This window comes from Sturnira hondurensis, unplaced genomic scaffold (genome assembly GCF_014824575.4).
Source record: "Sturnira hondurensis isolate 20B ecotype Veracruz unplaced genomic scaffold, ASM1482457v3 Scaffold0009719, whole genome shotgun sequence".
In the NCBI taxonomy this organism is placed as follows: Eukaryota; Metazoa; Chordata; class Mammalia; order Chiroptera; family Phyllostomidae; genus Sturnira; species Sturnira hondurensis.
Window position 1 is genome coordinate 9,856,922 of NW_028082350.1, and position 23,514 is coordinate 9,880,435.

General features: G+C 41.9%; 1 protein-coding gene and 1 pseudogene across 1 annotated transcript in view; both read left to right on the top strand.

The window, feature by feature from the left end:
• The window catches only part of GPC6 (glypican 6), a 1,021,374-nt gene that overhangs the window by 621,789 nt on the left and 376,071 nt on the right, over nucleotides 1-23,514 (top strand). The gene's annotated exons all lie outside the window — the stretch shown is intronic.
• On the top strand, nucleotides 6,179-6,271 carry LOC118994882 (uncharacterized; annotated as a pseudogene).

The window sequence follows — 23,514 nt, forward strand, 5'->3', positions numbered from 1 at the left end:
CAGTTTCTTCATCTACTTAGTCAAGATAATAATCCTTATTTCAGAGGTTCAGCATGAAGATGAAGTGAAGGAAGTCAAGTGATTAATATTAATTAACAATCTCCTGAAAAGAAGTAATAGCTGTGGCAAAGTTAGATGGAAACAAAATCTTGAATTTTTCTTGTAAGACAACGTTCAGAAGAGAAATCAATAGCCACAAAGGTCACTGGACCCAATTAGAAGCACAGGATAAGATGATGGACATATTTGATAGACAATCTTTGCCATAAAATAAATGCGTTGTGTTTTAAATCATTGTTTCTGAGACAATTGCCTTGGAGCTCAGGAGTGCGTTCTTCCATACAAACACCATGCCAGTCAACGGCTCAGTTCTTAGAACAGCCAACCAGGCATCATGGGCCATTAATGAAGGAGATACTCTTTTCATCATCCAAGCTTCCAGGAACCTATGAGATGCTCACACATGAGCAGTATCACTGGCTGGAACATGGGGGAGAAGGAATTTTGAGAGAGAGAGAGAGAGAGATGTTTGGCAATTGAACACATCCGGAAAATAGACCTTACTGAAATCACGTAATAAAATTAAGAACAAATTAAAAATGAGCTTTTACACCCATTTCTAGGATGATGTTCAAACTCCACTAAAACTGTCATAAATCAAACTTTAGGGAATCTTTTGTGTGAGGCAGAACGAGATGAGCATTATTGTTAAACAGAACAAAATTAAAATCCTGTTTGCATGTTTGGCCCCAGAATTGTGAAAAAATGTGCAGAACCCCTTCCCTGTAATTTCCTTACATGCAAAATGAGAACGATATTACTTGCCATAGTTACCAAGTGTGCTGTAAGTTACCATGTAGGCTGTGAGTTATTTTGATTTATTTTTGAGGAATATCGTTCTCGTGTCATTTTTCTTTCACTTTTGACCTCCAACACTAGCTGACATCTGTGCATAAAAATAAATAGCTTTTATTGCCCTTGAAACTATTCCATTACAGATATTTCCATTATTCATTTTTCTTTCTACAGAATTCTCAAGTGCTGTATTTTTTTTAGGACAAGTACTTCTCATGCACACCCTTCGGGCAGTCAGAAATTCATTTTGCTTAGAGTTTCTGATCGTTTTGTTGCCCCGACTCTGACGAGTCTCCCGCATGGGCCTTAGTTTCCACATTTGCTTCAGTGTCTCCGCCTCTCTCTCCGGTGGTTTCCACAAAACCCATCTGCCACTGTGCTTATTGTTCTACTTCTCTGGAGTGGTCTCCCCCTAGGGTTGTATTTCATTCTTTAAACTCTTCCTTTGAGTGTTCTTTTCTCTTCCCCTTTGGACCCTTCACATCGTAGTTTTTCTGTCCTGGACATGGCTTCCTTCTTTCCACGTCAGTGTTGGGGGCACTTTCTGGCCATCTCTGGTGGACTATTTAATCTCTCTTTGTTTTGTTTTTCTTTATTATTATTTTCTTTCTTTGTTTTGTCTTCTCTTTCTTCTCTCCTGTACAGAGCTGCTCCTCCTTCAATCAGTCTTCTGTCTTCTTTGGTCTGAGCAGTTCCGTTCCACATTGATTCCTCCATGTCTTGCTTTTCCTGGATTTTCTTTTTTTTTCCCCCTTATATGACTTTCCTAACATCTGAAATCTAACATTCCATTTAGTTCCTAGAGTTTCATTTTAAATTGCCATGCAGTGTTCTAAATCTATCTTGATAGATACTATTTCTTCCTCTCTTGGGACTAGCCTTGTTTTTCTAACTACCTTTCTTGTAGGGTCTGTTTCTGGAAAGCCTGTACTGATACATCACAGAGAGTACAAATATTGGAGGCATGGGAGAAACCATCACTTAGCCAGACCCTATGTTTTATCTGGAAGGAAAAGGACTGGAAAGCATCTTCCAAAGCCTAGATCGTATGCCAGCCCCTTCCTTAGAAACTGTAGGTGGAGCCTCATTCTCTATTAAGAAATTTACTTCTACTTACATCATTGTCACTTTTTCTACTCAAAAATGGATTGGTTCAGTGCATGTGCTTTTCGAAATTTTGATTAACTATTTATAACAAAATTTATCATTTTACCATTCTAAAATGTACAATTCAGTGGCATTTGGTGTATTCATAGTGTTGTGTGACCGTCACCATTAAGTGCAGCACCTTTTCTATCAGCTAAACGGAGACTCCTCACCCATTAAGCGATCACCGCCTTGCCCTCCCTCACCCCCAGCCTCCAATCTGCTTTCTGTCTCTAAAGGTTCACCTACTCTGGGTATTTCATGTAATGGAATCACGAAATGTGGACTCTGGGTATTTCATGTAATGGAATCACGAAATGTGGCCTAGTTCTCTGGACCCTCCTTTGTCTGGCTTCTTCTAACACGTGTTTTATAACACGCTCCTTTCACTTTCTCTCTCTCTACACACACAGACAGACACGGATGTATAATGAACTCTTTTCCTTAAATACTCTTCCATATAGGCATTGGGGGGGGGGTTCTGTTTGTGGTAGTATTATGTTTTATTTTCACACCTGAAACTTCTCTTCTGATGTTGAGTTTAACTCGTGAAAGGCACAGATGAAGCACATCTTACCTCACTTTTAATCACAGGTGTAAGCATCTCCTGGGCCTGCAGAGGAAGCTCCCAGGCGACAGTCTCACGTGACAGAACCTCTTCACTCATTCTGGCCTTTGTCTTCCAGTATAGTTTTTAAATCAATCCAAGATATAGACTGATAGGAAAGTCCCCCTAATTCCTCACTTGTCCCAGATTTGGTAACCCAAGTATGTCCATATCCAAAGGCCATCTCCTTCAACATCCGTTACCTCCCATTGTAGTTGGGGACACTTAGGCTCTTGCATTGCCCACATGGCCACTCTTCGATGGTGGGGGCTCCTCCCCTCCACCAGTGATATTTGTTCACTTGTTTCAGATCTCTATCTGGAAGTCCTGCACTATTGTCCTTCTTAACAGGAGGATGAGCCCTCTGTGTGGCACTGACCAAGCTATGAGGGTTGCAGGTCACACTTAGCGGTGTGATTCTTCTGTCCTGCCTGACGCTCTCCTCTTTATCACCTCTCTGTTATCTCCACTATCACATTTTTAATATCTATCTGCCTTTATGGGTACAGAAGGAAGTTGCTCGTTTAGTTGGTAATGAAACACACGCACATGCACACACAAGCACACCTGCCAAACACAAATGTTAATTTTCAGCAGTAATATAATCTAGCTCTCCATGAGGGAAGCAAACTTTTCCCTAAATGCAATAGAATCTACACAAATTACCATCTTCAAACACAACGGTGCTCAACATTCATTATTATGAAGATTGATACCTATCACACATTCATTAACAAACAAGATTTACCTTCTGCCACTGACTCTGTGCCCAGGAGCCCACCTACGTGAAAAACAGAGTTAATGACTGGTTGATAACAATACAAACACCTGGTAGAAGGTTTGGAATCACTGCTTTTCTGTCCCTTAACACAAAATTACATTTCTAGGCAACACCTCACTGGTTTTTGTGGGCGAAATATGGTTATAGGGGCAGCTCTGCTACAAGTAAGGGGGCTGTGCAAAGGGATGCAGAGAAAGGGGGTGTCTTTCACGTTCTCTGATTCACCCAATTTTAATTAATTATCAGACTCCTCATAGTATTATTTCTGACCAGGTAATTTTTATACTCTTGTGAGCAGCCTCTTCCAATAGACCTTCCCTTAAAAGAATTTTAACAGCTATCTCTTAATAAAAACTGCTTTAATGTTCTTAACCTTCTGGGGTTTTTTTCCACCTTCATCTTAATAAAGAAGTCTGCATGAATGCATACATTTTATTGTTCTTCTTTCTTCTCTACGTTTCGGCCTTTTCCTTCCTCTGTCCACTCCTGTGAATTTTTCAGCTTTGCGGCTGTCCCCTTTCTTCTCCAGGTAACCACAGCTCACAACTACCTTCCCTCTTATTCTTTATGGCCCGTAGAGATGGGAAACGTTTGGCTAAAGCAAATACAGAGCCCTGCTTGTCCTCCTCACCTCCGGGCCTCCTGTTATTGTCCACGTCACACTCGGCTCGGCACCCCTGGACTGCTACAATACCCGCTGTCCTTTCCCCTTTCTCTACCTTGGTGGCGGCCAGGTCAGCTTCCTCTGAGCACGCGACACATGCTGGTCAGAGCCTTGGGACAAGTCTCAAAGCACACTGGAGCTGAAGAATTATCGTCTTTCATCCCCGCAGAATACCTCATTGGAAAGACTGGGGTCAAGAACCCCGGTTTTCTGCCTCCAAATATGATTATGTTTTCTCATATTGCTGCCAAAATAGTGACGTTTATTATGTCAAAGTTAAAAGGACTCAACTTCAACCCATTTTCTTGGAGAAACCCGTGCTATGTAGACACGATGAGTGCTGTTTCTCTAGGCCACGAGTCAGGAAGGACTTTCTCCAGAGCAGAGTTGCAGAACATGTGAGGATCAGTGCGTGAAGGGACATCCGACAGTTTCTACCTCCGCCGCAGTCCTAGATCGGGGTGGCGCTATCAATTAACCAAGCAATACGTATGTATTCAGCACATACTCTGCCCAAAATGAAATTAACGCTGGAAGAGCCACATTTTTTTTTAAACAATGCAACAGGCAGAAGAGAGCTGTGTCCAAGCAGGCATCTTTGTTTCCAGCAGATGGCTAGGCACGCCCATCTGCGTTTCATCGGAGTCCCATCCCAACACATGCTCTGCAGACACAGCCGCCTTCGGAAACTTCCCTCCTTGGAAAACGGCTATCGAAAATCCCTCTGCCACCTTGTATTTGCCAAGGTGACTCATCTAGATTGGAGATAAAAACACCTGTGTACACGAAGTTATTTTTGTAAGCCATGCAGCACATTATTGTATTCTCTTTCTAGAGGCTTAAGGTACTGCAAAGTGGCGCTATGCTCTGAACCCAGTTTGGGGCAGCCTGTGAAGAGGACATGGGAATTATGAGTGCTCGGTGTGCTTGCAGGATGAGAGAGTTTATTCTACCATCTGGTGTCTAGAAATAAATGCTCCTACCAGCGGACTCCTGCAAGGGATAAAGTTATCTCTGGACCCTTTGAGGCTGCGCTAACACACCCCCGTTAAGTAGACTGACCAGCCAATCTCTGAGGTCAGCAAGGTCGCCAGCACTGTCAGGCACTATTCTCAGGATTTCAGCTGTATTAACCTGTTTAAATTTCACAGTAACCCCAGGAGCCAGGTACCAATATTAACCCTATTTTATAAGTGAGGAAACTAAAGTGCAAAAAGTTTAGGGAAATTGCCCAAGATCACACAGCTACTAAGTGTCAGAACTGACGTTTGAACCCATACGGTCTGCCTCTCTTCCTGCCTCTGAAAAGCCTTCGCTTTTGTTTTGTTTTGTTCTGTTCTGTTTTGCTTTACCTTGTTCCTCCTATCCAGCCTCCTTCCAAGAGACCATGCAGCTGTCGTAGGCTGCGCTAATAGTGCAGTCTCACTTTCCTTGGTTTCAGTCCCCTCGGTCCAAAACACTACCTGGGAAATCCCAGAAATAAGCAATGCCTAAATTTTAAAATGTGAGTCATGCAGAGTCGCATGAGGAAACCTTGCCCCATCCGCCTGCCAGGATGTGAACCATCCTTTTGTCCCCACACCAGCCACCTGGCAGTCAGGGTAGCTTAGTCACCAGAGCCACTGGGTCATGATGCTAATGTTCAGGTGACCTTCACGTTACTTACCAATGTCCTTAAAGCCTTCCACACCACTTTTATTTTAGTATATGGTCATAACTGTTCTATTTTATTATCAGCTACATTTGTCAGCCTCTTACTGTCTCTGTTTATAAATTAAGCTTTATTCTAACTCTGTATGTAGAGCAGCAACTCTCAACCATCCTCGTCTCGTGGCACACATAGACTGATGACTAAAAATTCCATGGCACACCAAAAAGTGCATGATTTTTTTTTCACCAGTCTGACAAAAAATAGGTATAATTTTGATTTCTTCAAACCGGACAGCTATTGTTGTGTTAGCTGTTGTCATTTTTTTTTTAATGTGACAACCTAAGGGCAAAAAGGTAAGTGCCCCTGACTAAAATAGTCAAGTATTGCATGTTTTAAAAATTCTTGCCCCACACCACATGGGTTGAAAAGGGCTGGTGTGTAATAAGAAACGGTGTATATGTGGGGATCAGAACCATCGCTTCTCGGCCTTTTGGCTAAGGTCAAGTGTAGTATCTGTTCTTATCAGTATATAGGGATCAGAACCATTCATAGTTTCAGGCACCTACAGGGGGCGGATCTCAGAACTCGCCCCCCGCAGATAAGGGGGTGGGGGGACTACTGCACTCTCCCACAGCCTCAGGCTGGTTTCGGGGAAGACCCCGCACCTTATCTAGGAGGGAGTGAAAGGGTAGGAGGCGTCAATGTCTCATCTGTTCACTTTCAGAATCATCCCCTCCCTGTGGGTCAGTCAGCCCTCCGTATGCCTGGGTATCACAACTCTGGATCCACCAAACACGGATAGAAATATTTGGGGGAAAAGTGTTACATTCTTGCTGACATGTGCTATGGAGCTAGGCCTACAATGGTTGTATACACACAGAGCATGTGCAGCCTTTTTCGTCATTATTGCTTAAACTATAAACTGTGACAATTATTAACCTTTACATCATGTTAAGTATTGTAAGTAATATAGAGGTGATTCACAGTGTATGTGGGATAGTGCATAGTTTCTATGCCAAGGCCATGCCATTTTATATAAAAGACTGAGCATCCTCTGATTTTGGTATCCATGGGGGTTCTGGAACAAATTCCCCTTGGGTACCAAGGGATGACTATATTTCCTAAAGGTACAGCAGGTGGATTTTATCTTCTTAGGAGCTCTCATGGCCCTAATCTTTCTGAAGAAAGGCAATTTTTATAGGGGTACATAGTCATAGAGAAATACACACCAAAAATTGTAAGTCAGCTCTTAGTTACCAACTTGAGCAAGTTTGTCTCAGATGGATTTGTCTCACTGCTCTGTGTCACTTTCTTGACTCCTGGCCAGAACATGTCACAGGCAGATGTCTGAGTAGGCATCAGTGTGGTTTACAAGTGCAAGTCACCTCTGTACTCCCTCCAATACACTCTTTGGTGGCAACAGAGTGTAGGTGGTCTTAGGACTTAGGCTTCTACACAAATGTGCATGGGACAGAAGAAAGTGGCGAGAAGGGAGTAACTGCCCAGCATGGGTGAGGAGAAGAGGAGGACACTACTAAAACGCGGGTCCAGAGTCCGTGGTCCGTGAGGACTCTCTCCTAGGGGGAGTGTCTCCAGATGTTCAGAAATAATGACACACTTCATGGGCTGGAACACAAGGTTGGTTACCCCTCCTGGCGCATTCGGTCTTCTTCAGTGTTCTCAGGTGCCCACCTCCGTGACACCGAATGTCACTGTGTTAGTGGGGGTTATCCGATGCCACTCAGAATGAACACCCTGTAAATCACCGCAATGTTTAACTGATTGATTGTTTTGGCACCTTGTTGGGTGTCACTGGGTGCACTTAAAAAACATTACTTACATCTAAATTTTCATAGATAACCTTGAAATATAAAGTGAGAAATTATAAGTAACCTGTATGGTCTAAACTGGCTGGTTGAACAATAAAACAAATATACAATAAAAGTCTGAGCATGGGAGAGCAATTCCCTAAATATAAAGCATCATAGCTTTAACCTCTAGCCAGGTGTTTAGAAAATAAGTAGTAAATAGAGGTGATTGAGGTAAAATTTGGTTTTACATGAAAAACTCAAGATTTTGTTCACCTTCCTCTTTTTCTATTCAAGAAAGAATATACTTCAGTTGAATCTTTAAAAGTTGGAGTACAGCCCAGGTGGGTGTGGCTCAGTTGGCTGGAATATCACCTCACAAACCAGAAGTTCATCATGGGTTCAATTCCCGGTCAGGGCACATACCCGGGTTGTAGGTTTGATCTCCAGTCAGGGCACATAGAGAAGACAGCCAGTTGATGTTTCTCTTTCACATCTCTCTTTCTCTCTCTCCCCCGTGTCCCTGTCTTCTCTCTCTAAAAGCCATAAAAAATGTTCTTGGGTGAGGATAAAAAAATGTTGGAATATTTTCAAAAGAAAGAAAAATTTACTATTTATTAAGTTATGTTGCTTCTATAACAGAGAAGCACGTAATAGCTTTTGGAATGCCTGGACCATCACAGTTTTTTTTAAGTGATAAAGGAAAATATTAGCACGCTTTGATTTCTCCAACACATACCAGACCTTGTCTGCCAGTAGCTTAGTGAACAATCCACAGATAGAGGAGATGATGAACGTCTGCTTATACTTCATAAGAGGCTTGAAAATCAAGTTCAATCGGAACACAGCTAAGTTCATGTCCTAAGCTCTTTTAACTTGAAATTTTATCTTTTCTTGAACAACAGATTTAAATACCAGAGGTTTTATGCAATTGTCCGTACGGTTATTTTTTTTAATTAGCAATTTCTACAAATTTTTTAGAAAGATTTAAGTATTTTCTTAAGTCGTCCCATTGTTCTTCACTTGCAGGTGGAATCTCCCATTAGCTTGTCCTGGTTGGAACCTAATGTTAACAGCCGCTGGAGTTGGCTGCTGTTCATTGAGACCCTATCATACACGAGGCTATTCACCAAACACAAACCACTTCTAGTCTTCACAACAGCCCAGCCAGGTCCACACATGTGAAGAAACAGCTTCAGAGAGGTTGGAATAGAAAGAGTATTCCAGCCCTAGCGATTTCTCAATAAACTGTAGCCCATTAATATAAGCTCCCCCCCAAAAGTTGGTAAAAATTTCCTTTCACCTAAAATAATAACAGAGCTAAGAATTGAGCTTCCCTTAGGTTTAGATAGGTACGTGACATATTCCGCATTGAATAAGTAAAAGCACTTTTTAACCTCTCAGCCTCTGATAAGGATTCCTTGTCCAAACTAATTGTTTTTGTATCCGTGATCTGGAGAAAGGATGAAGAGGGATGCGGTGCCATTTATTCAGGTCACACAATTCTCCGACACTGGTTGGCAATGAGGAATTTTTCTCTCGCTACCACATATTCTCCACTTCTCACACCGTTAGTCCCCGGGACTCCCTGCATCCTCAATGATCTATAAGTATTTGCTGGAGGCCGGAATGCACACATAAGTAAGTGTGTGAAGTCACGAACACATAAGTCAACAGCACTACCTTCACATGTGCTTCCTATTCTTAAAGCTCTCTTACATGGTGACATGGAGTCACATGCCCTTGTAATTTGAATGTGGTTGATGAAAAACACTTGAAAAACAAGTTAGTCTGTTATACAGACACCGTGTTTGTCATACCAAGAAGTACTTTAAAGTGGTTTCAGTGTATTATGAATTAAACATGAGGTCTCCCTTGTTCTTTAGACAGAATATGACTAGAAGATGAAAGTGTGTAAGCACACACTGTCATGTTTGGTAAATCCTCGGTGGATTAAACGGAATATTTCACAGCAATGTCTCTAAGTACTTGCAGTCAAACTTCCAAAGATCATTGATAGTTCTGATTAGTTTATCTCATTAGTTAAGATTTATTGAAATAAACTTCACCAAGGAGAATTCATAATAACTCATATCTAACATTGAATGGCAATGTATATATTGTATTTTTCATAATAAGTACACCTATCTATCAAATTTTACCTCATTATTTTGTTTTAGATTCTTTCCTTTCTGCTTTGATATTACTTTTCCAATTAAATAGTCGTCTATTTTTGAGAGACTTTCCCCTAGCCCTCTAGAGTTTCCAGAATCACTGGAAACTGAGGACTGCTAAACAGGTAAAGTCATGAGCTTCGAGGAAAAGTGCTTTTAGAAAAGAGTTTTAGTGGTTTCTAGAATTTTTCCTGCAATGGCTTCACGTCATCTAGCTACTGAGCAGCAGTAGCAAATGAACATATTCATTTATTTGTAATTTCCACGTAAAACATGAGTTTCCAATAGTTTAGTCTCTGATGGGAAAATTTTGCAAAGAGTAGGTGGAAGGACACAGGTGATACAAATATCTGACACGCTTTCCAAGGTCCGCTGTTCCCAGGCGAGGGCCCTTGGATAAATGCCATCTACGGTTTGGGCAAATGCCATCCATGTATACCACTATAATTGGAGTGTTCTAATACCTGTGCTATTCGTTCATGACAGCTCCTAAAAGGCTTGGAGTCCTTTGATTTGATTCATGGTCGTTTAAAAAATAGCAGTGCTCGATGATGCGTATTTGCCTTGGGACCATCCCCCTTAAACAGGTGGTACCTTGGGAGCTATTGTGACACTTCCTTGTTTCTGGTGGCTGGTGACTCATTGTAGGAAAATCCCAGTGTACACAATTTGTGAACAGAAGATTGTTTGGTGTTCTTTGCTACAGCTAATTTTCAAATAGAATTTCAACTGATGTGACAATTTTATCAACATGTTGTCAAAATAAGAGCAGCCCACTGACAAATCAAACCTGGCTCATGGGCGGCCCTTTGGTATCATTCAGGTTTGTTTTCTGTATCAGGGGACTTTGTATCAATGTCATCACGGGTATCTTGGTCATTTCAGATGGCACATTGTCAATTTTTTTATCGCTCCTGGTGGCTCACTTTGCGGTGGTGATGCACCACTTCCTGGATTCTCTTCCCCTACAAATTCCCCAACCCACACTTTACTGAAGGAGCAATATTTGTAATTGATCTTTAGGCTTGTTTGGAAATAAAATGAGATCATCCACCAGAGACTTTTAGAGGTCAAGGAGAAAGATGAGCCATCATGAAAGAACTCACAGAGTGTTAAGGAATTTCAAGTTTAGCTGTGAATCTCTCAGACTGATAACCTTGCATAGTTCACGAGGCAACTCCCATAAAATTCAGAGTCATTGTATCCTTGACCAACACGGTAAAACTGGCCCTGGGATGATGAGGACTATACTCAGTGGTATCATGCATTATTTGGGGTGTCAGAAAAAGGCCATAAAAATAGTCCATTATCATCAGTGACAGCTAGACAAGCAATAATGTTAAAATACTGGGGTACAGAGAGCTGACTCCACAGAATACTCACCACCACTCAGGGCAGGCCAGCATGATGTGCCTCTTATAACATGTCTTCCTCTCCACGGGCTAATCAGAAACAGGGGTGAAAGAGGAGCAACGACAACGTGTGTGCAAAGAAGAGTCTTCTTTAACAGAATGATGAGGCTAAGGTTTAATTCTATGTTAAAGGAGAAGCTGGTGTTGTGTGTGGTCAGAAGTCTGAACTGCGATTTTTTTCTGAATAGCGGGGTTTTTATTTCTGATGAGCCTTCCAGAAATCCCCATGGGACACAGGTCAGACTGAAAGCAATGCAATGAAAATTCTATTGTTTCTCCCATTTCTTATGTGGCCGGTGTTGTACTCACACTGCATTATTTGGCTATTAGGAAGAGAAAATAGCCTAGAGTTTTCTGTTTCCATTTAGGCTTGAGTAACTCTCATTCTGTTCCATAGGCTTCAGCACGGAAATAAAGTATGTTACAGAAAGCAATATATTTCAGAAAATATCTCCCACCCAATGCCCTTATGAAGAGAATGAAGTTGTAATACTATTTCTGCCATTTTAAAGTGACAGTGAGTGAGAGAGAGAGAGGCCACTTCAGAAAATAACTTATTTTCACTTACATGTTTAATAATGAAGTGTCTCCTTAATTATTAAGTAGTTGGGAAATTTTAAGTATAAATATAAAAGTATTTAGTATTTGGGAAACGCCATAAGTTTCATTTTTTTAAGCAAACCAAGTGTTGCAGACTAAGGCGGACCACGGATATTTGATGGTTCCTCCTGGCTGGGGGTCTCTTTCCCTGCCCCATCTCTCTGGGCAGGCCCTGTCTCTGTCTCTGGCCACTACAGTGTGGTGGAAACGACGCTCTGGGGCTTCTGAGTGGAGGCCTCACGAGGCCTCGGGGCTCCTTCGCTTACCCTAGAAAGTTGTCACCAGGGGTAAGCTGAGCGAGCCTGCTGGAGATGCTAGTGGAGAGGAACCAGGTGTCCCTCCTGGCAGCCTGCAATCTGCCAGAGAAGTGTGTCTATCCTGTTTGGGCCTTCCAGCCCAAGTCAAGTCACGGGTGACTGTCACCTCATAGGAGACCTCGGAGGAACCTAGCACACCTGACCCTTTGAGTCCAGCCAGAGTCCTGGACTGCCAGAATCATGAACAAACACATGGACTGTCCTTGGAAGCCACTGGGTGTCATGGCAATGCGTCATGGAGGAAAAGATGACTGATCCTGAGAAGGGCGGGAGAAGAGTCAGACTGAGCTTGGCCAGCCTTCCCCCACGGCCAGCATGCCCTTCCACTGCGTCTCCTGCTGTCCACCCTGGCCAGTTGTTAAAGGACAAGCACCATCCTCTCAGACATGAACTCTGTGCCTTTGTACTTCCTGGGAAAAATTATCCCAGTGAAGGTCATTGCCTGAGTTAAATTACAAGCTAAGATACCACTCTTTGGGCACCTTGTCTTGTATGGTCCACCTTAACTCCAATCATTGATCCTCGGTCCTTCCCAGTATTAGAGGCTACAGGCAAATCTGTTTAATTAATACCTTAAATAAACTTGATGACATAATAAGAAATAAAATGTAACCATGGTGCAATTAGATAGAAAGGAGACAGACCCATTAGGAATGGTTGAGTCTCTGTAAACTGCATTTCCCCAAGGCAGTATGAGAGGGGAAGTGAGGTACTTTCCCCGTTTCCTGGTAGATTTTTAACTGTGGATGAACTACCATACCTCTACTATGGGCCACTCACTGGTCTTCTTTCATCTCCTCTGTATCCTTTGCTCTTCGTATTTGTTGGTTCAAAGAAGTGGAAGTGACCTTAACTGAGACCAAATCACTAACCTGAACTAGTCTGTGTGGCCTAGCTTTGCAGAGCTTACTAAGTGCTTTAAGAGCAAAGGGGCTTCACTGTCAACTTTGTGTGTGTGGGGGGCGGGGGCTGTGGGGGTGTGTGTGGGTGTGTTTTAAACTGAGACTAAAGGTGAAGTCACAGATTTAAGCAGGTTCTTTCTAACCAAAGTTTTGAACTTGGCTGATAAGGCACAAGGAGGAGTGAGGAAGGGAAGCTTGAGTCCAAATACAGAAAGTGATGATGTTAAAATAGTTACACAGAGCGGTGACTTTGCTCCTTCTACTCCATTGCATTTTCACAAACGTTTACTGAGGAACAGCGGTGTGACAGTCATTTTGCTGGGTGACAGATCACTAACAATTGTACTGTTTCCCAACACCGCATCCACTTAGATTTTGGGAGCCATTTGCATTCCGCACGCGTGTGCTAACCCTCCAGTAACTGCTGGCAAAGGCGCTGAGTTGATCTTCTGGAAATAGAATCTCATATGCAGTCCCTGGGCACTGGCTCAGAAAAATTAAATGTCATTTTCTAAGCTCTTTCTAGAAACGTTTATGAATATGTGAGTAAAAAGGAAGCATTAGGGGTGCTTGTTTTACAGTAAAAAGTGTACCTGAACTTTTTGGTTTTAAACATCTTTGAACTTAGATCTTTCGAAAGAAGGTAAGCATGAGGCATATAGCTTTCTCTCGGGTGCACGGAGAAGAATTCCCACCGTGGAAGGAAAGGGAAGGATCGGTGTGAGACAGGCAATGGGCATGGGAGTGCAGAGTGGCACACGAAAAAATACCGGGAAAAGCAAGAGCTTCATACAGGTGCATTTTTATTTTAAAGAAAACATTAAATATGAAAATCAAAGGTCTTTTGAATCCTTAAACTTGCATAGCTTTATCCGAAGGCATTTCTATATTCAATTCTGTGCACGAGGAACTGGCTAGCAAAATTAGTTTAAAAAATAGGTTTTAACATTCACAAGGCAATTCACTTGCATTATGCTAGTTTTTTCTTTAACTTAATGTGTTCCATTAACATAAAAGTAATCTTCATAGAATACTGTGTTACTTGCAGTGACGCCCCTTCTGAAGAAGCACACGATTAGTTACAAACCACCTGAAATCAAAGACCTAGAGAAAAGTCACATTTCATCTGATTAAAATAGGCACACACTTTTATAGCCTTTTTAAACAAAATTTCATACTAAAAACCTTTGTAGGTTTTCTTAGACTGGCTTTAGAATACTGATAAAAGTGATTTCATCATGTCCTATTCTAATGAATAAGGATTATGGAACTTTTCACAGATCTCACCTTATTCCCATTATATATGAAATATATAAGTATGTATATGTATACATTTACATTATATATTTAGAGTATAGCGTATGTTGTACTGCGATGAATTAGTACATAACTATTTGGAATGATCTAGCGACTAGCAACTTGAGAAATTTTGGATGTTTGACATTGGTATCTAATCTAATTCCCCTAGTCACTCAAACTTTCTGGATCCTACAAGACCTCGAGCATCTCCGAAAAAAAATGGCTTCTTACTAGGCAAGGTTTGTACCCTTGAACTGTCTCGGCACTAGACATTCAAAAGATCCTCAGAACATGACAAATAACCTGGCACCCGCCAGAGAGATAAGGAAAACATCCTGCATGGTGTGATCAATTGCCCAGCTACACTCTATCTCCCCCTGGTTTTACGGCAGCCAGGTGGTTTGGGTGGGGGGCGTACCAACCAGTTTGGTACTGATTGTATTGGCTCTATCAGCAAAGCTCGTCTACCTGGTTCACATATGGACACACGACTCAGTTCAGACCAAGGGGAAATGAAGGGAGATACGGTTGGTCTTTTAGAAGAAGGCTCTCCTTTGCCCCGCTGCAAGAGCTAATAGAAGAAACCGTTACTCCCCCAGGTCTAGAAAAGGAAACCTGAGGTCCCGAAGGTGCATGGCAGCATGTAGCGAGTCTAGGACAAAGTACAGCCAAGGGGTGAGAACACTAAAGGCTTAGTTTCTTTGCAACTTTGAAGTATACAGTACAGCATATAGAATAACACTCAAGCATGGGGACTGAAGAATTCCTGCCATTTTGAACACTGTGGATGCACCTTTATATTATATAAAGGACATTATATTTAGTGACGTAAGTCAGACAAAGACAAGGACTGCATGGTATCACTTATGCATGAGGTTGAATGAGGCTCTTTCTTTTTAGTTTTTATTTGTTTATTTTTAGGGAGGGGAAAGGAGGGAGAAAGAGAGGAAAATGTCAATGTGTGGTTGCCTGTCATAGCTCCCCCTACTGGGGACCTGGCCCTCAACCCAGGCATGTGCCCTGAATGAGAATCGAACCAACTGTTTGGTTCTCAGGCCAATGCTCAATCCAGGGAGCCACATCAGCCAGGGCTGAATGGGCTTCTTTGTAGTCATCCTCTTCTTGTTCACTTCTCTACAGAGTGTAGACCCAAACTAAGCCTCCAGGCAGCAGACTAGTGACCATCAGAGAGGGGCCGTTCTGTGACATAACCCATGCCCCTGACCGGTGTCCTACAGAAAAGTTGCAGGATCATAAATTAGCTCTCTTTCAGGAATGCCTATTCACACACAGAGCAAAGCCTGAGAAACAGAAATTGAGAGATAACAGTTTATCTATTAGAAAGGTTAAAAAGAAGGGAATATATGGGAAGCAGTAATCAATAGCTCATGAAATGAAAGAAGTGCTTATTTCTGGTCTTGCTAAGGTGGCCATCCTCACCTATAATGTCATTATGCTGGTGACTGTTTGTACTTCCCAAGCGCTCACACCTCCCTCTTCTCGGGATCTTCTTTTCAGCTCTGCTAGGACACTCTCCTGGGCCTGCTGGGGCTGCTGCTGCCAGTGTAAGATTAAATGAGTAATAAGACACCAGTGATGCCATTAGGTCAAATCACAGGCTCTCTGGTCACTCAGGCTTCACGCCTCACTAACTAGGTGCTAAGTGTAAAAGCTACTTAAAAGTAGTTTTCGCCTTGCTCTGTGCCCTATCAGCCTGATCTTAGTGTGAAACGCCCATTAACATCAGAGGCTCACAGCCACTGGCCTCATATTTGCAATGCTAAGGGCTGAAATTTGAGCCTCAAAGGAAAGGTGTGCAAAAGCTTCATTTTTCATAGCAGGGCTAATGTCCTCATTATACGCTTTAAAAAGGGAAAAATACGAAGTGGCAAAATGATCTTTTCTGCAAGGACATGTATTTTGAGAGTTGCCTATCCATCAGTTATCCAGAGAAAGAGCCATGGAATGTCAAAAAATAAAAAGATGTTACTCAAAAGCAAATTAAATGTCTCCTGACAGCGACTTTTAATACGCTTTTGCTATTGGTATTCTACACTGAGGACCATTTTCATGAGAACATTCAACTCTAATAAATCAACTGTTTCTCTCTGATTGAGTTCCAAACAAATTATTTCACCTCCGTAAAGCGGAGCCACAAACTCTTTTACGTGACTCAGACATGGCTGAACAGAGTTATAGAAATTTTTGGAAAGAATTCACCTTTAATAAGTAATTTACTGACAAAATCACTAGAGAATAAGAGACCTCAAGGACATAAAGATATGTAATATAAACTCTGGAAGTTTCTTTCAATGACCTAAAATATTTTAATTTGTATGGAAAATTGCAATCTAAAGTCAAATTACAAAAGAAATTTGAAATATAGCTTGTTCGAAATGCAGGTTTTACCAGCAAGCTCTTGCGACATTACATATCATATCATCACGTGCCATTAGAAGAGTTTATAGATTCTTATTTAAATGCTGTGGTTGGAACAGAAGGGTGCTAATACTAAAAGGATGCAAGGCTACCAATGATAAAAATCAATGGAAAACACATCGACTGACCAAAAATCATGTGGCCCTACTAGATTGTCTTTTCCCTTTAAGGAGAGTGTAATTTAAGGCAAATGATGGAAGCAAACAAGAGATGTAAAAGATACTCGGCCAGCATGGCTTTTGTCTTTTACCGGGAATGACAGCCACATGGGATTTCAGTGACAGTTTGGCAAACAGAGAAGGTGAAAGTAAGAGGGGCCAGAGCAAAAAGAACCCCATAAACTGCAGGACTGCTCCTTCCCCTCCCCACAGAGAACGATCACTGGCCCCCAGGACTGTGTCCCAACTTCTTCCCCTTTGACCTTGATAACCAAGACCCCATGCGACAGAGAGCCTCACAGGGCAGCAGGAATAGTCAGCCCTGGATGACGCTTCACCTGATTGGGTGGCTCTGATGTAAAAGAACAGACCCATCATAGGCGGGGATGGCTGACAAAACCAGGCAGGCTGCTTGGGCTCTGGCCTGGACTGCAGAGCCGTTGTCCTGGCCTTCGAATGAAGCCGCAAAAGGAATCCGGTCCAGGAGCACAGATTAAGCAGATGAGGCCTGGCAGCAAAATGGCAAAAACTGTCTCCAAGCACAGTTCATTCTGAATTGGCAAGATTTATGGCCACCCACTACTATCTCCTGATGGAGCTGGTTCCTCACACTGGTTTATTGGCTCCAATCAAAGGTCGCTGGTGACTGCCACTGAGCAATGCTAGGGAAAAGAATAGGGATCAATAGCCCCTACACATATGGATTTTTCATTTGGGATTATTTAGATTCTTCAGGGAGGCTTGTGAGAGTGCCTAGAGCTCTTTATAAATGGACTGGATACTCATCAGTCTGAAATCAGGGAGAGGAAACCCATCATTTCTGGAGATGTGCGTCCCGATGCTGTGCTTTCAATTTTCCATGTGTGGCCTGTACCATCGCCATATTTTGGAATGTGTGGGTCTTCATGAGGCAGTGTCTCTAAGAGCTTCAGTCCTGACTTAGGCGTTTACTCTTAGTTCTCTCTCCTTCCTTTCGAAGCTACTTAAGACCCATGTTAAAAATAAATAAATAAAAATACATTTCGAAAAGGTTGTATCCTATGATGTATGTTTTCCTTCCAAATTAGAGGATGCTACTGGAAATGAAGAACCAAGCAGTATAATAGGCCTCTTGCTCCAGTGAAATGCAAGTTCCGGTTGCTTGGCTGGGATCATGCACCAGCTAAATGATTCTTCCACAGAAGCCTTGCAAATTTTTCCCTCTCAGCAAAATGACAAATTTCCAACAGTTGTGGAACGTGGTGTTTCTGTCCCTCGTGGTCACATCTCATCAGTGTTAAATCCACAAATGTTGAGATTCTGCAGAACCAATTCCATTAAGATACTTCTTGATCTGCAGTTGGGGCAAACTACTTCCTAGGGGCAGCTTCAAGTTGAAACTTTAGATTCAACAATCAGGCGCCTCTTGATGTGGTTAACTGAGCCAAAGGGAGTAGCACGATCTTTTGCTGACTTAAATATTTCATCGATATGAGAAGGTGTTTTTGTTTTGTTCTCTTCTGTGGTGAGATGGCAAGGCATAGCCCCTGCAGAATAAAATGTTCGAAATAACATGTGCAATAGAATGGTTTATGAAAATAGTAACATCACGAAAGCTTCAAGTGCCTGTCTCATTACAGTTATTTTAAAGCAAATAGTTTTGAATGGGGCACAAGCAGGATCCACTTCAGAGAGGCCATTGGGTCTCCTGCCCGAAGTTATGTATGTGTGTGACTGAAGAGTGGGCGTGTAGTTTTCACCACTTCTCAAAGGGGTACACGATCCGGAAAAGGCAAAGAATTCCTATTCTAAATGAAGCCCACTGCTCTCTCTGCCCCTCCTCCCAGAAGGAGCCTCAGGCAGGAGTGGTGCATTTCTTTCATCTCTCTCTGAACCAGTTTTGGTCAATATGCTGCTTCAATCCAGAGCGTCCTGGCTGCCAGAGTAGCTTTTCCTCTAGGTGCGGAAGTGCCGTATTCTACATCAGTTCCGAGGTGTTTTGCATGCTCGTGGTTACCCAAGAGATGTTTAACTTTTCCAGTGGCTCCTTTTGGCAGCCCCTCAGACCCCTTTTCTCTTGATTCCCAGTCATGATAAAAGAAGTTACACAGCAGCACGATGCCTTGGGAACTCGTGACTCGCCTGTTGTTTGTTCCATTAGCATTGATTCTAAGGTCTTTCTGTGATTAAAAAGTCACACTCATTTTTTACCCACTACAAAAACACCTCGAATAGAGAAAGAAGGCCAAATCAATATAATAACTCTTACCCATTATGTAGAAATAATGAATTCTAAGCTTTTATTCCTATATACTTCCTATATACTGTAATATTATGTACATTTACCTAATGCATTAATTTATTATGTATAGTTATGTACATAGAGGTGAAAATGGAGATTGTACGCTGTGTATCAAAGTTTATTATTAAGTCTTGAGTAGAACATAAAATATCTAGGTGGCCCTGGGAAAGGGTGTATTCTCAGTATGGTAGCTGGACTGTTTTTTTATTGAAAACAACCACCATTTTTCTGAAGTTAATTAGTTGCTTGATGTTTGTTTCTTGAATTCATGCACATCTTTACCCAGTGATATATACCTTTCTTAAAGGAAAACTATACCTCAATAGGATGCAAAAGAAATTTTTTCTTTAACTGAATACTTATATTTTTGCCATATTCTATTTAGAATAGGAACTGATTATTGGACATTTCTGATATTCTAAGCAATTCCCATGCATTTTTTTTCCTTTAGTCTGTACAGAGATCCTGGGAGGTAGGTACTGTTTTTATCTGTATTTAGAAGTAAAGAAATTAAAGCATAGAGAAGCTAAATACCTTATTCGGGGTCTTAAGGCCAGGAAGCTAAGTAGGCCTCAGTCTCTAACTTGGAAGCCTATGTTCCCATTTACTCTGTGGTTCTCAAAGTGTCCTAGCCAGAGCCCTGGCCCAGGAAGCTCAGTAGGTTAGAGCATCATCCTGAAGTATCAAGGTTGCAGGTTTGAACCCTGATCAGAGCACATGCAAGAATTAACCAGTGAATACATAAATAAATGGAACAACCAATCTCTCTGTCTCTCTTATCAATAAATAAGTTTTTTAAACGTCCAAAGAAAAGTGCCGTTCCCAGGACTAGCATCATCGGCATCACTTGAGAATTAGTTAGAAACGCAAATTCTCAGGCCCCATCCTGAACCTGCTGAATTAGAAATGCTGGGGATGGGTCCCGGCCATATTTTTTATTTTTGACACCACTACAGATGCCCCCCATTTCCCCCATGTTGCTCCACTCCACTCAGCCCCACCCCAGGCCTCTGGCCCTCACCACATTGTTGTCTGGGTCCATGGGCTTTGCATATATGCATATATGTTCTTTGCCTGATCTCTTCCAGTCCTCCCTGCCCCCTTCCCCTCTGACTCTGTTAGTCTGTTCTTTGTATCCCTACCTCTGGCTTTATTTTGTTCGTAAGTGTATTTTGGTCATTAGACTGCACATACGAGTGAAACCACGTGGTATTTGTCCTTCTCTGACTGGCTTATTTCGCTTAGCATAATAATCTATATGTCCATCCATGCTGTCAGAAAGGCTAAGAGATCCTTCTTTTTTACAACTGCATAGTATTCCATTTTATAAATGTACCATCGCTTTTTTATCCACTCATCTACTGATGGGCACTTGGAATGTTTCTAGATCTTGGCTATTGTAAATAACACTGTATGAACACAGAGGTGCATATATTCTTTATGATTGGTGTTTTGGGTTTCTTAGCATATATTGGGACTTGGCTGTGCGGCTCAAATTAGTTGAAGCATCATCCAGACATCAGAAGGTTGAGAGTTCAATTCCCAGTTGGGGCAGCAGAATGATGTTTCTCTCACATCACTGTTTCTCTCTCTCCTCTTCCCCTTCTTTCCACAACCAATGAATACATCTTCAGGTGAGGAGGAAAAAAAGAGAAAGGAAATTGGGTTGGGTCCCAGTCACCTTTATCGTAAAAAGACTTGCAGCTGTTTCTGATGCACACGGAATTTTCAGGGCCACTGCTCCCTGATAGACGGCCTTTAATCAAGTTTGTAGTTGATAATGTAAGTTTCTTTTAAACCCACGTTTTTCTTTTAAAAGAATTACTTTAGACTCTCACCAAAGTATTAAGTTAGTGTTTTATGGCCTAAGCGTCCAGAGTCTTACTTTGGGGAACCCTTGAGTGCTTTATGCATTAGTCCATAATAACTGAAGCTTAAGACAGGACTCCAAGGCTTTCAGGAAAAGGAAGGCTGGACCATGGTGAGTGAGTGCGGCGGGCACTTCCAAGCTGTCCTCCTAGTATTCAGGAATGATGAGCTGCCTTAGGATTCAGCTGACAAATGACTGCAAAAAATGCCGTTATACAAACAAAGCTTGCTGATAGTGAATAAGAAAATGAAAATTAATTTAAAAGCAGGTCCAATATGTAGACATCTTTTAAAAAGTCAACGGTGCCTTATGAGAAACTGTACCGACCCACACTCTTAGTCCTATTGACGAATTCAGTTTCTGCCCTCCGTGGCCTGCTGCTCATCCTGGGGTTTTACTGTTGTTTTGCACGTGGCTACTGATGCAGATGCCCATGCATTTAGAATGTTCATTTACGCATTCCTGAATTCCAAGGCATTTTGGTGGTGAATGTATCAGAACTTCAAGAATTTAGGTGCAATTAGGTATAATCTAATACAGACATGGCCGGCCGTGGTGTCCCTGGGTAGCTGAAAATTCAATTTTTTTAATTAGTATTTGAAAGGGAAGACCCCCTCTAGCCACCCTAATCATATTTTCACTGCATTTTTATTCCTTTCCAGAGATGACTGTCTTAAATTTAATTACTCTTAGCAAGACCTTTATGGGAAGAATAGAAATATACTCATAATAGTGTTAGCATATTAAATGTAATTTTCAGGTGGCCTTCTGAGGATTTCAGTGCTCTTCAATGGAGCCAATTTAACTGCTTTTTTTCCTGCCCTGACAGTTTCCATGCATTCAACTCACAAATGTATTCTTTCCCTGACTCCCCCATCCCTGTCAGAACCTCATTGTCCCAGGATATTAGAATGTTCATTCATTTGTGATAAGACCATCAAATCCGATATGCATTTTAATGCTGGTGCTATGAATATTATTAAACATGCTAATAATAGACCTGTCTGCCTTAAGGCACATTTTTGTTGGTTTGTTGTTGTTTGGTTTTTTGACCATGTTAATTGTTTATAATTCAAAATAGTGTTTTGAAAACGAAAATCAAACATTGCTATATAAAGAAAAAGATAGACCTTTTTGCACACAGAGCAAGGACAGATCACTCAAGAATTAAAGCAAGTGCTTTAAAAATGTAAATTGTGACCAAATATTGAAAGAAACGTGTAAGGGAATATTAGACCCGGAAGTCTGAAGACATGCGAAGGACAGCTTAGTAGCACTGAGTCACTTGCCTGAGCCAACTCGAGGCAGCCAGTGACTACAAGTTCACCATCTTCCCCCAGCCCCACCTGCTGGCCGGCCCTTGCAGGAGGCTTTCGGTAAGAGGGGCTGATTCTGCAAAGGCTCCAGTGCTCTCAGGCAATTCGCAACACTTCTGCCAGAGGCAGGACAGGCACCTGCAGCCTTTTACTCACCCCAAGAGGCTATTTGTCAGCCCCTACACTCCTAATTACTCAGAATGAACATATCTATATTTCTATGTTTGGTTTTAAGTGAGATGTTTTAATCCCTAAATCACAAAACTGCATGCGAATCTAAACAAGGTGACTTTCACATTTTGCCTTTAATGGAACATCCACTTTTTTTCTTGTAACAAATAGCAAGTGTTCTGTTAAATTATAATCAATGAGGGCCTCTAGCCTCCAGTGGGCGGGATATTAATTCCACTTTTAAAAAGCGACACCCAGATGGGAGTTTAGCAGAGCCCTGCGTTTGGGTGCCGTGTACAGAGTTCTGAGAGTGTTGGCCATTTGGTTTTCAGCCGCCTCCTAAAAGTGAAGGTCAGAGAAAAACTGGGTGTCTGCTCCTCAGGACTAGACTAGGTTTTCCTTCCATTATTTTTAATACACAATAGTAAATAATCCAAAAGAGCCTGTGCTCATTGCTGCATTTGGCTCCCCGTCAGAGAAAAAAGACAGAGAGAGAGCCGAATGGGCTTCACCAGAGGATCAGGTAATGAATTTTCAATTCCCATTGCATTTATGCTTCATTATTTGAAGTTGTAGACGTTTATGTTTTCATTCCAAGCAAAGTAGTTTTCTGCAGTGTGACAAGATGAGAAGCATCTATATATCTCTGTCCATTTTTCTCTCTGTAGATCTTCACATGTGCTTATTCCACTTGTATGGGTGATATTCCTTTTGGTTTGTGACACAGCACCGGGATCTGAAGTCAGCACACTGGATATTCCTTTTAGGATGTAAAACACGGCATCTTGATGTAAATGATTTGTGACACGGAATGAGAGAAGGATTCCTGGTTAGAAACACCTACATTCTTCCTGCGTGAGCCTGGCTCTCTCAGCCCCGGTGCCTATCTGCGTCCCTCTTGAATACTGTCGTAGCATCTGTGACCTACAGACAGTCAATCCCCAGGGAATGTAAAGGAATGGTGAGGAGAGTCCAGAGCTGTTAAAAAGAAGTATTACAAAGACGCAGACCGTGACTTGTTTTCTTTCTCCCTGGGTAATCGGTGAAATAGAAAGGAGGAGGA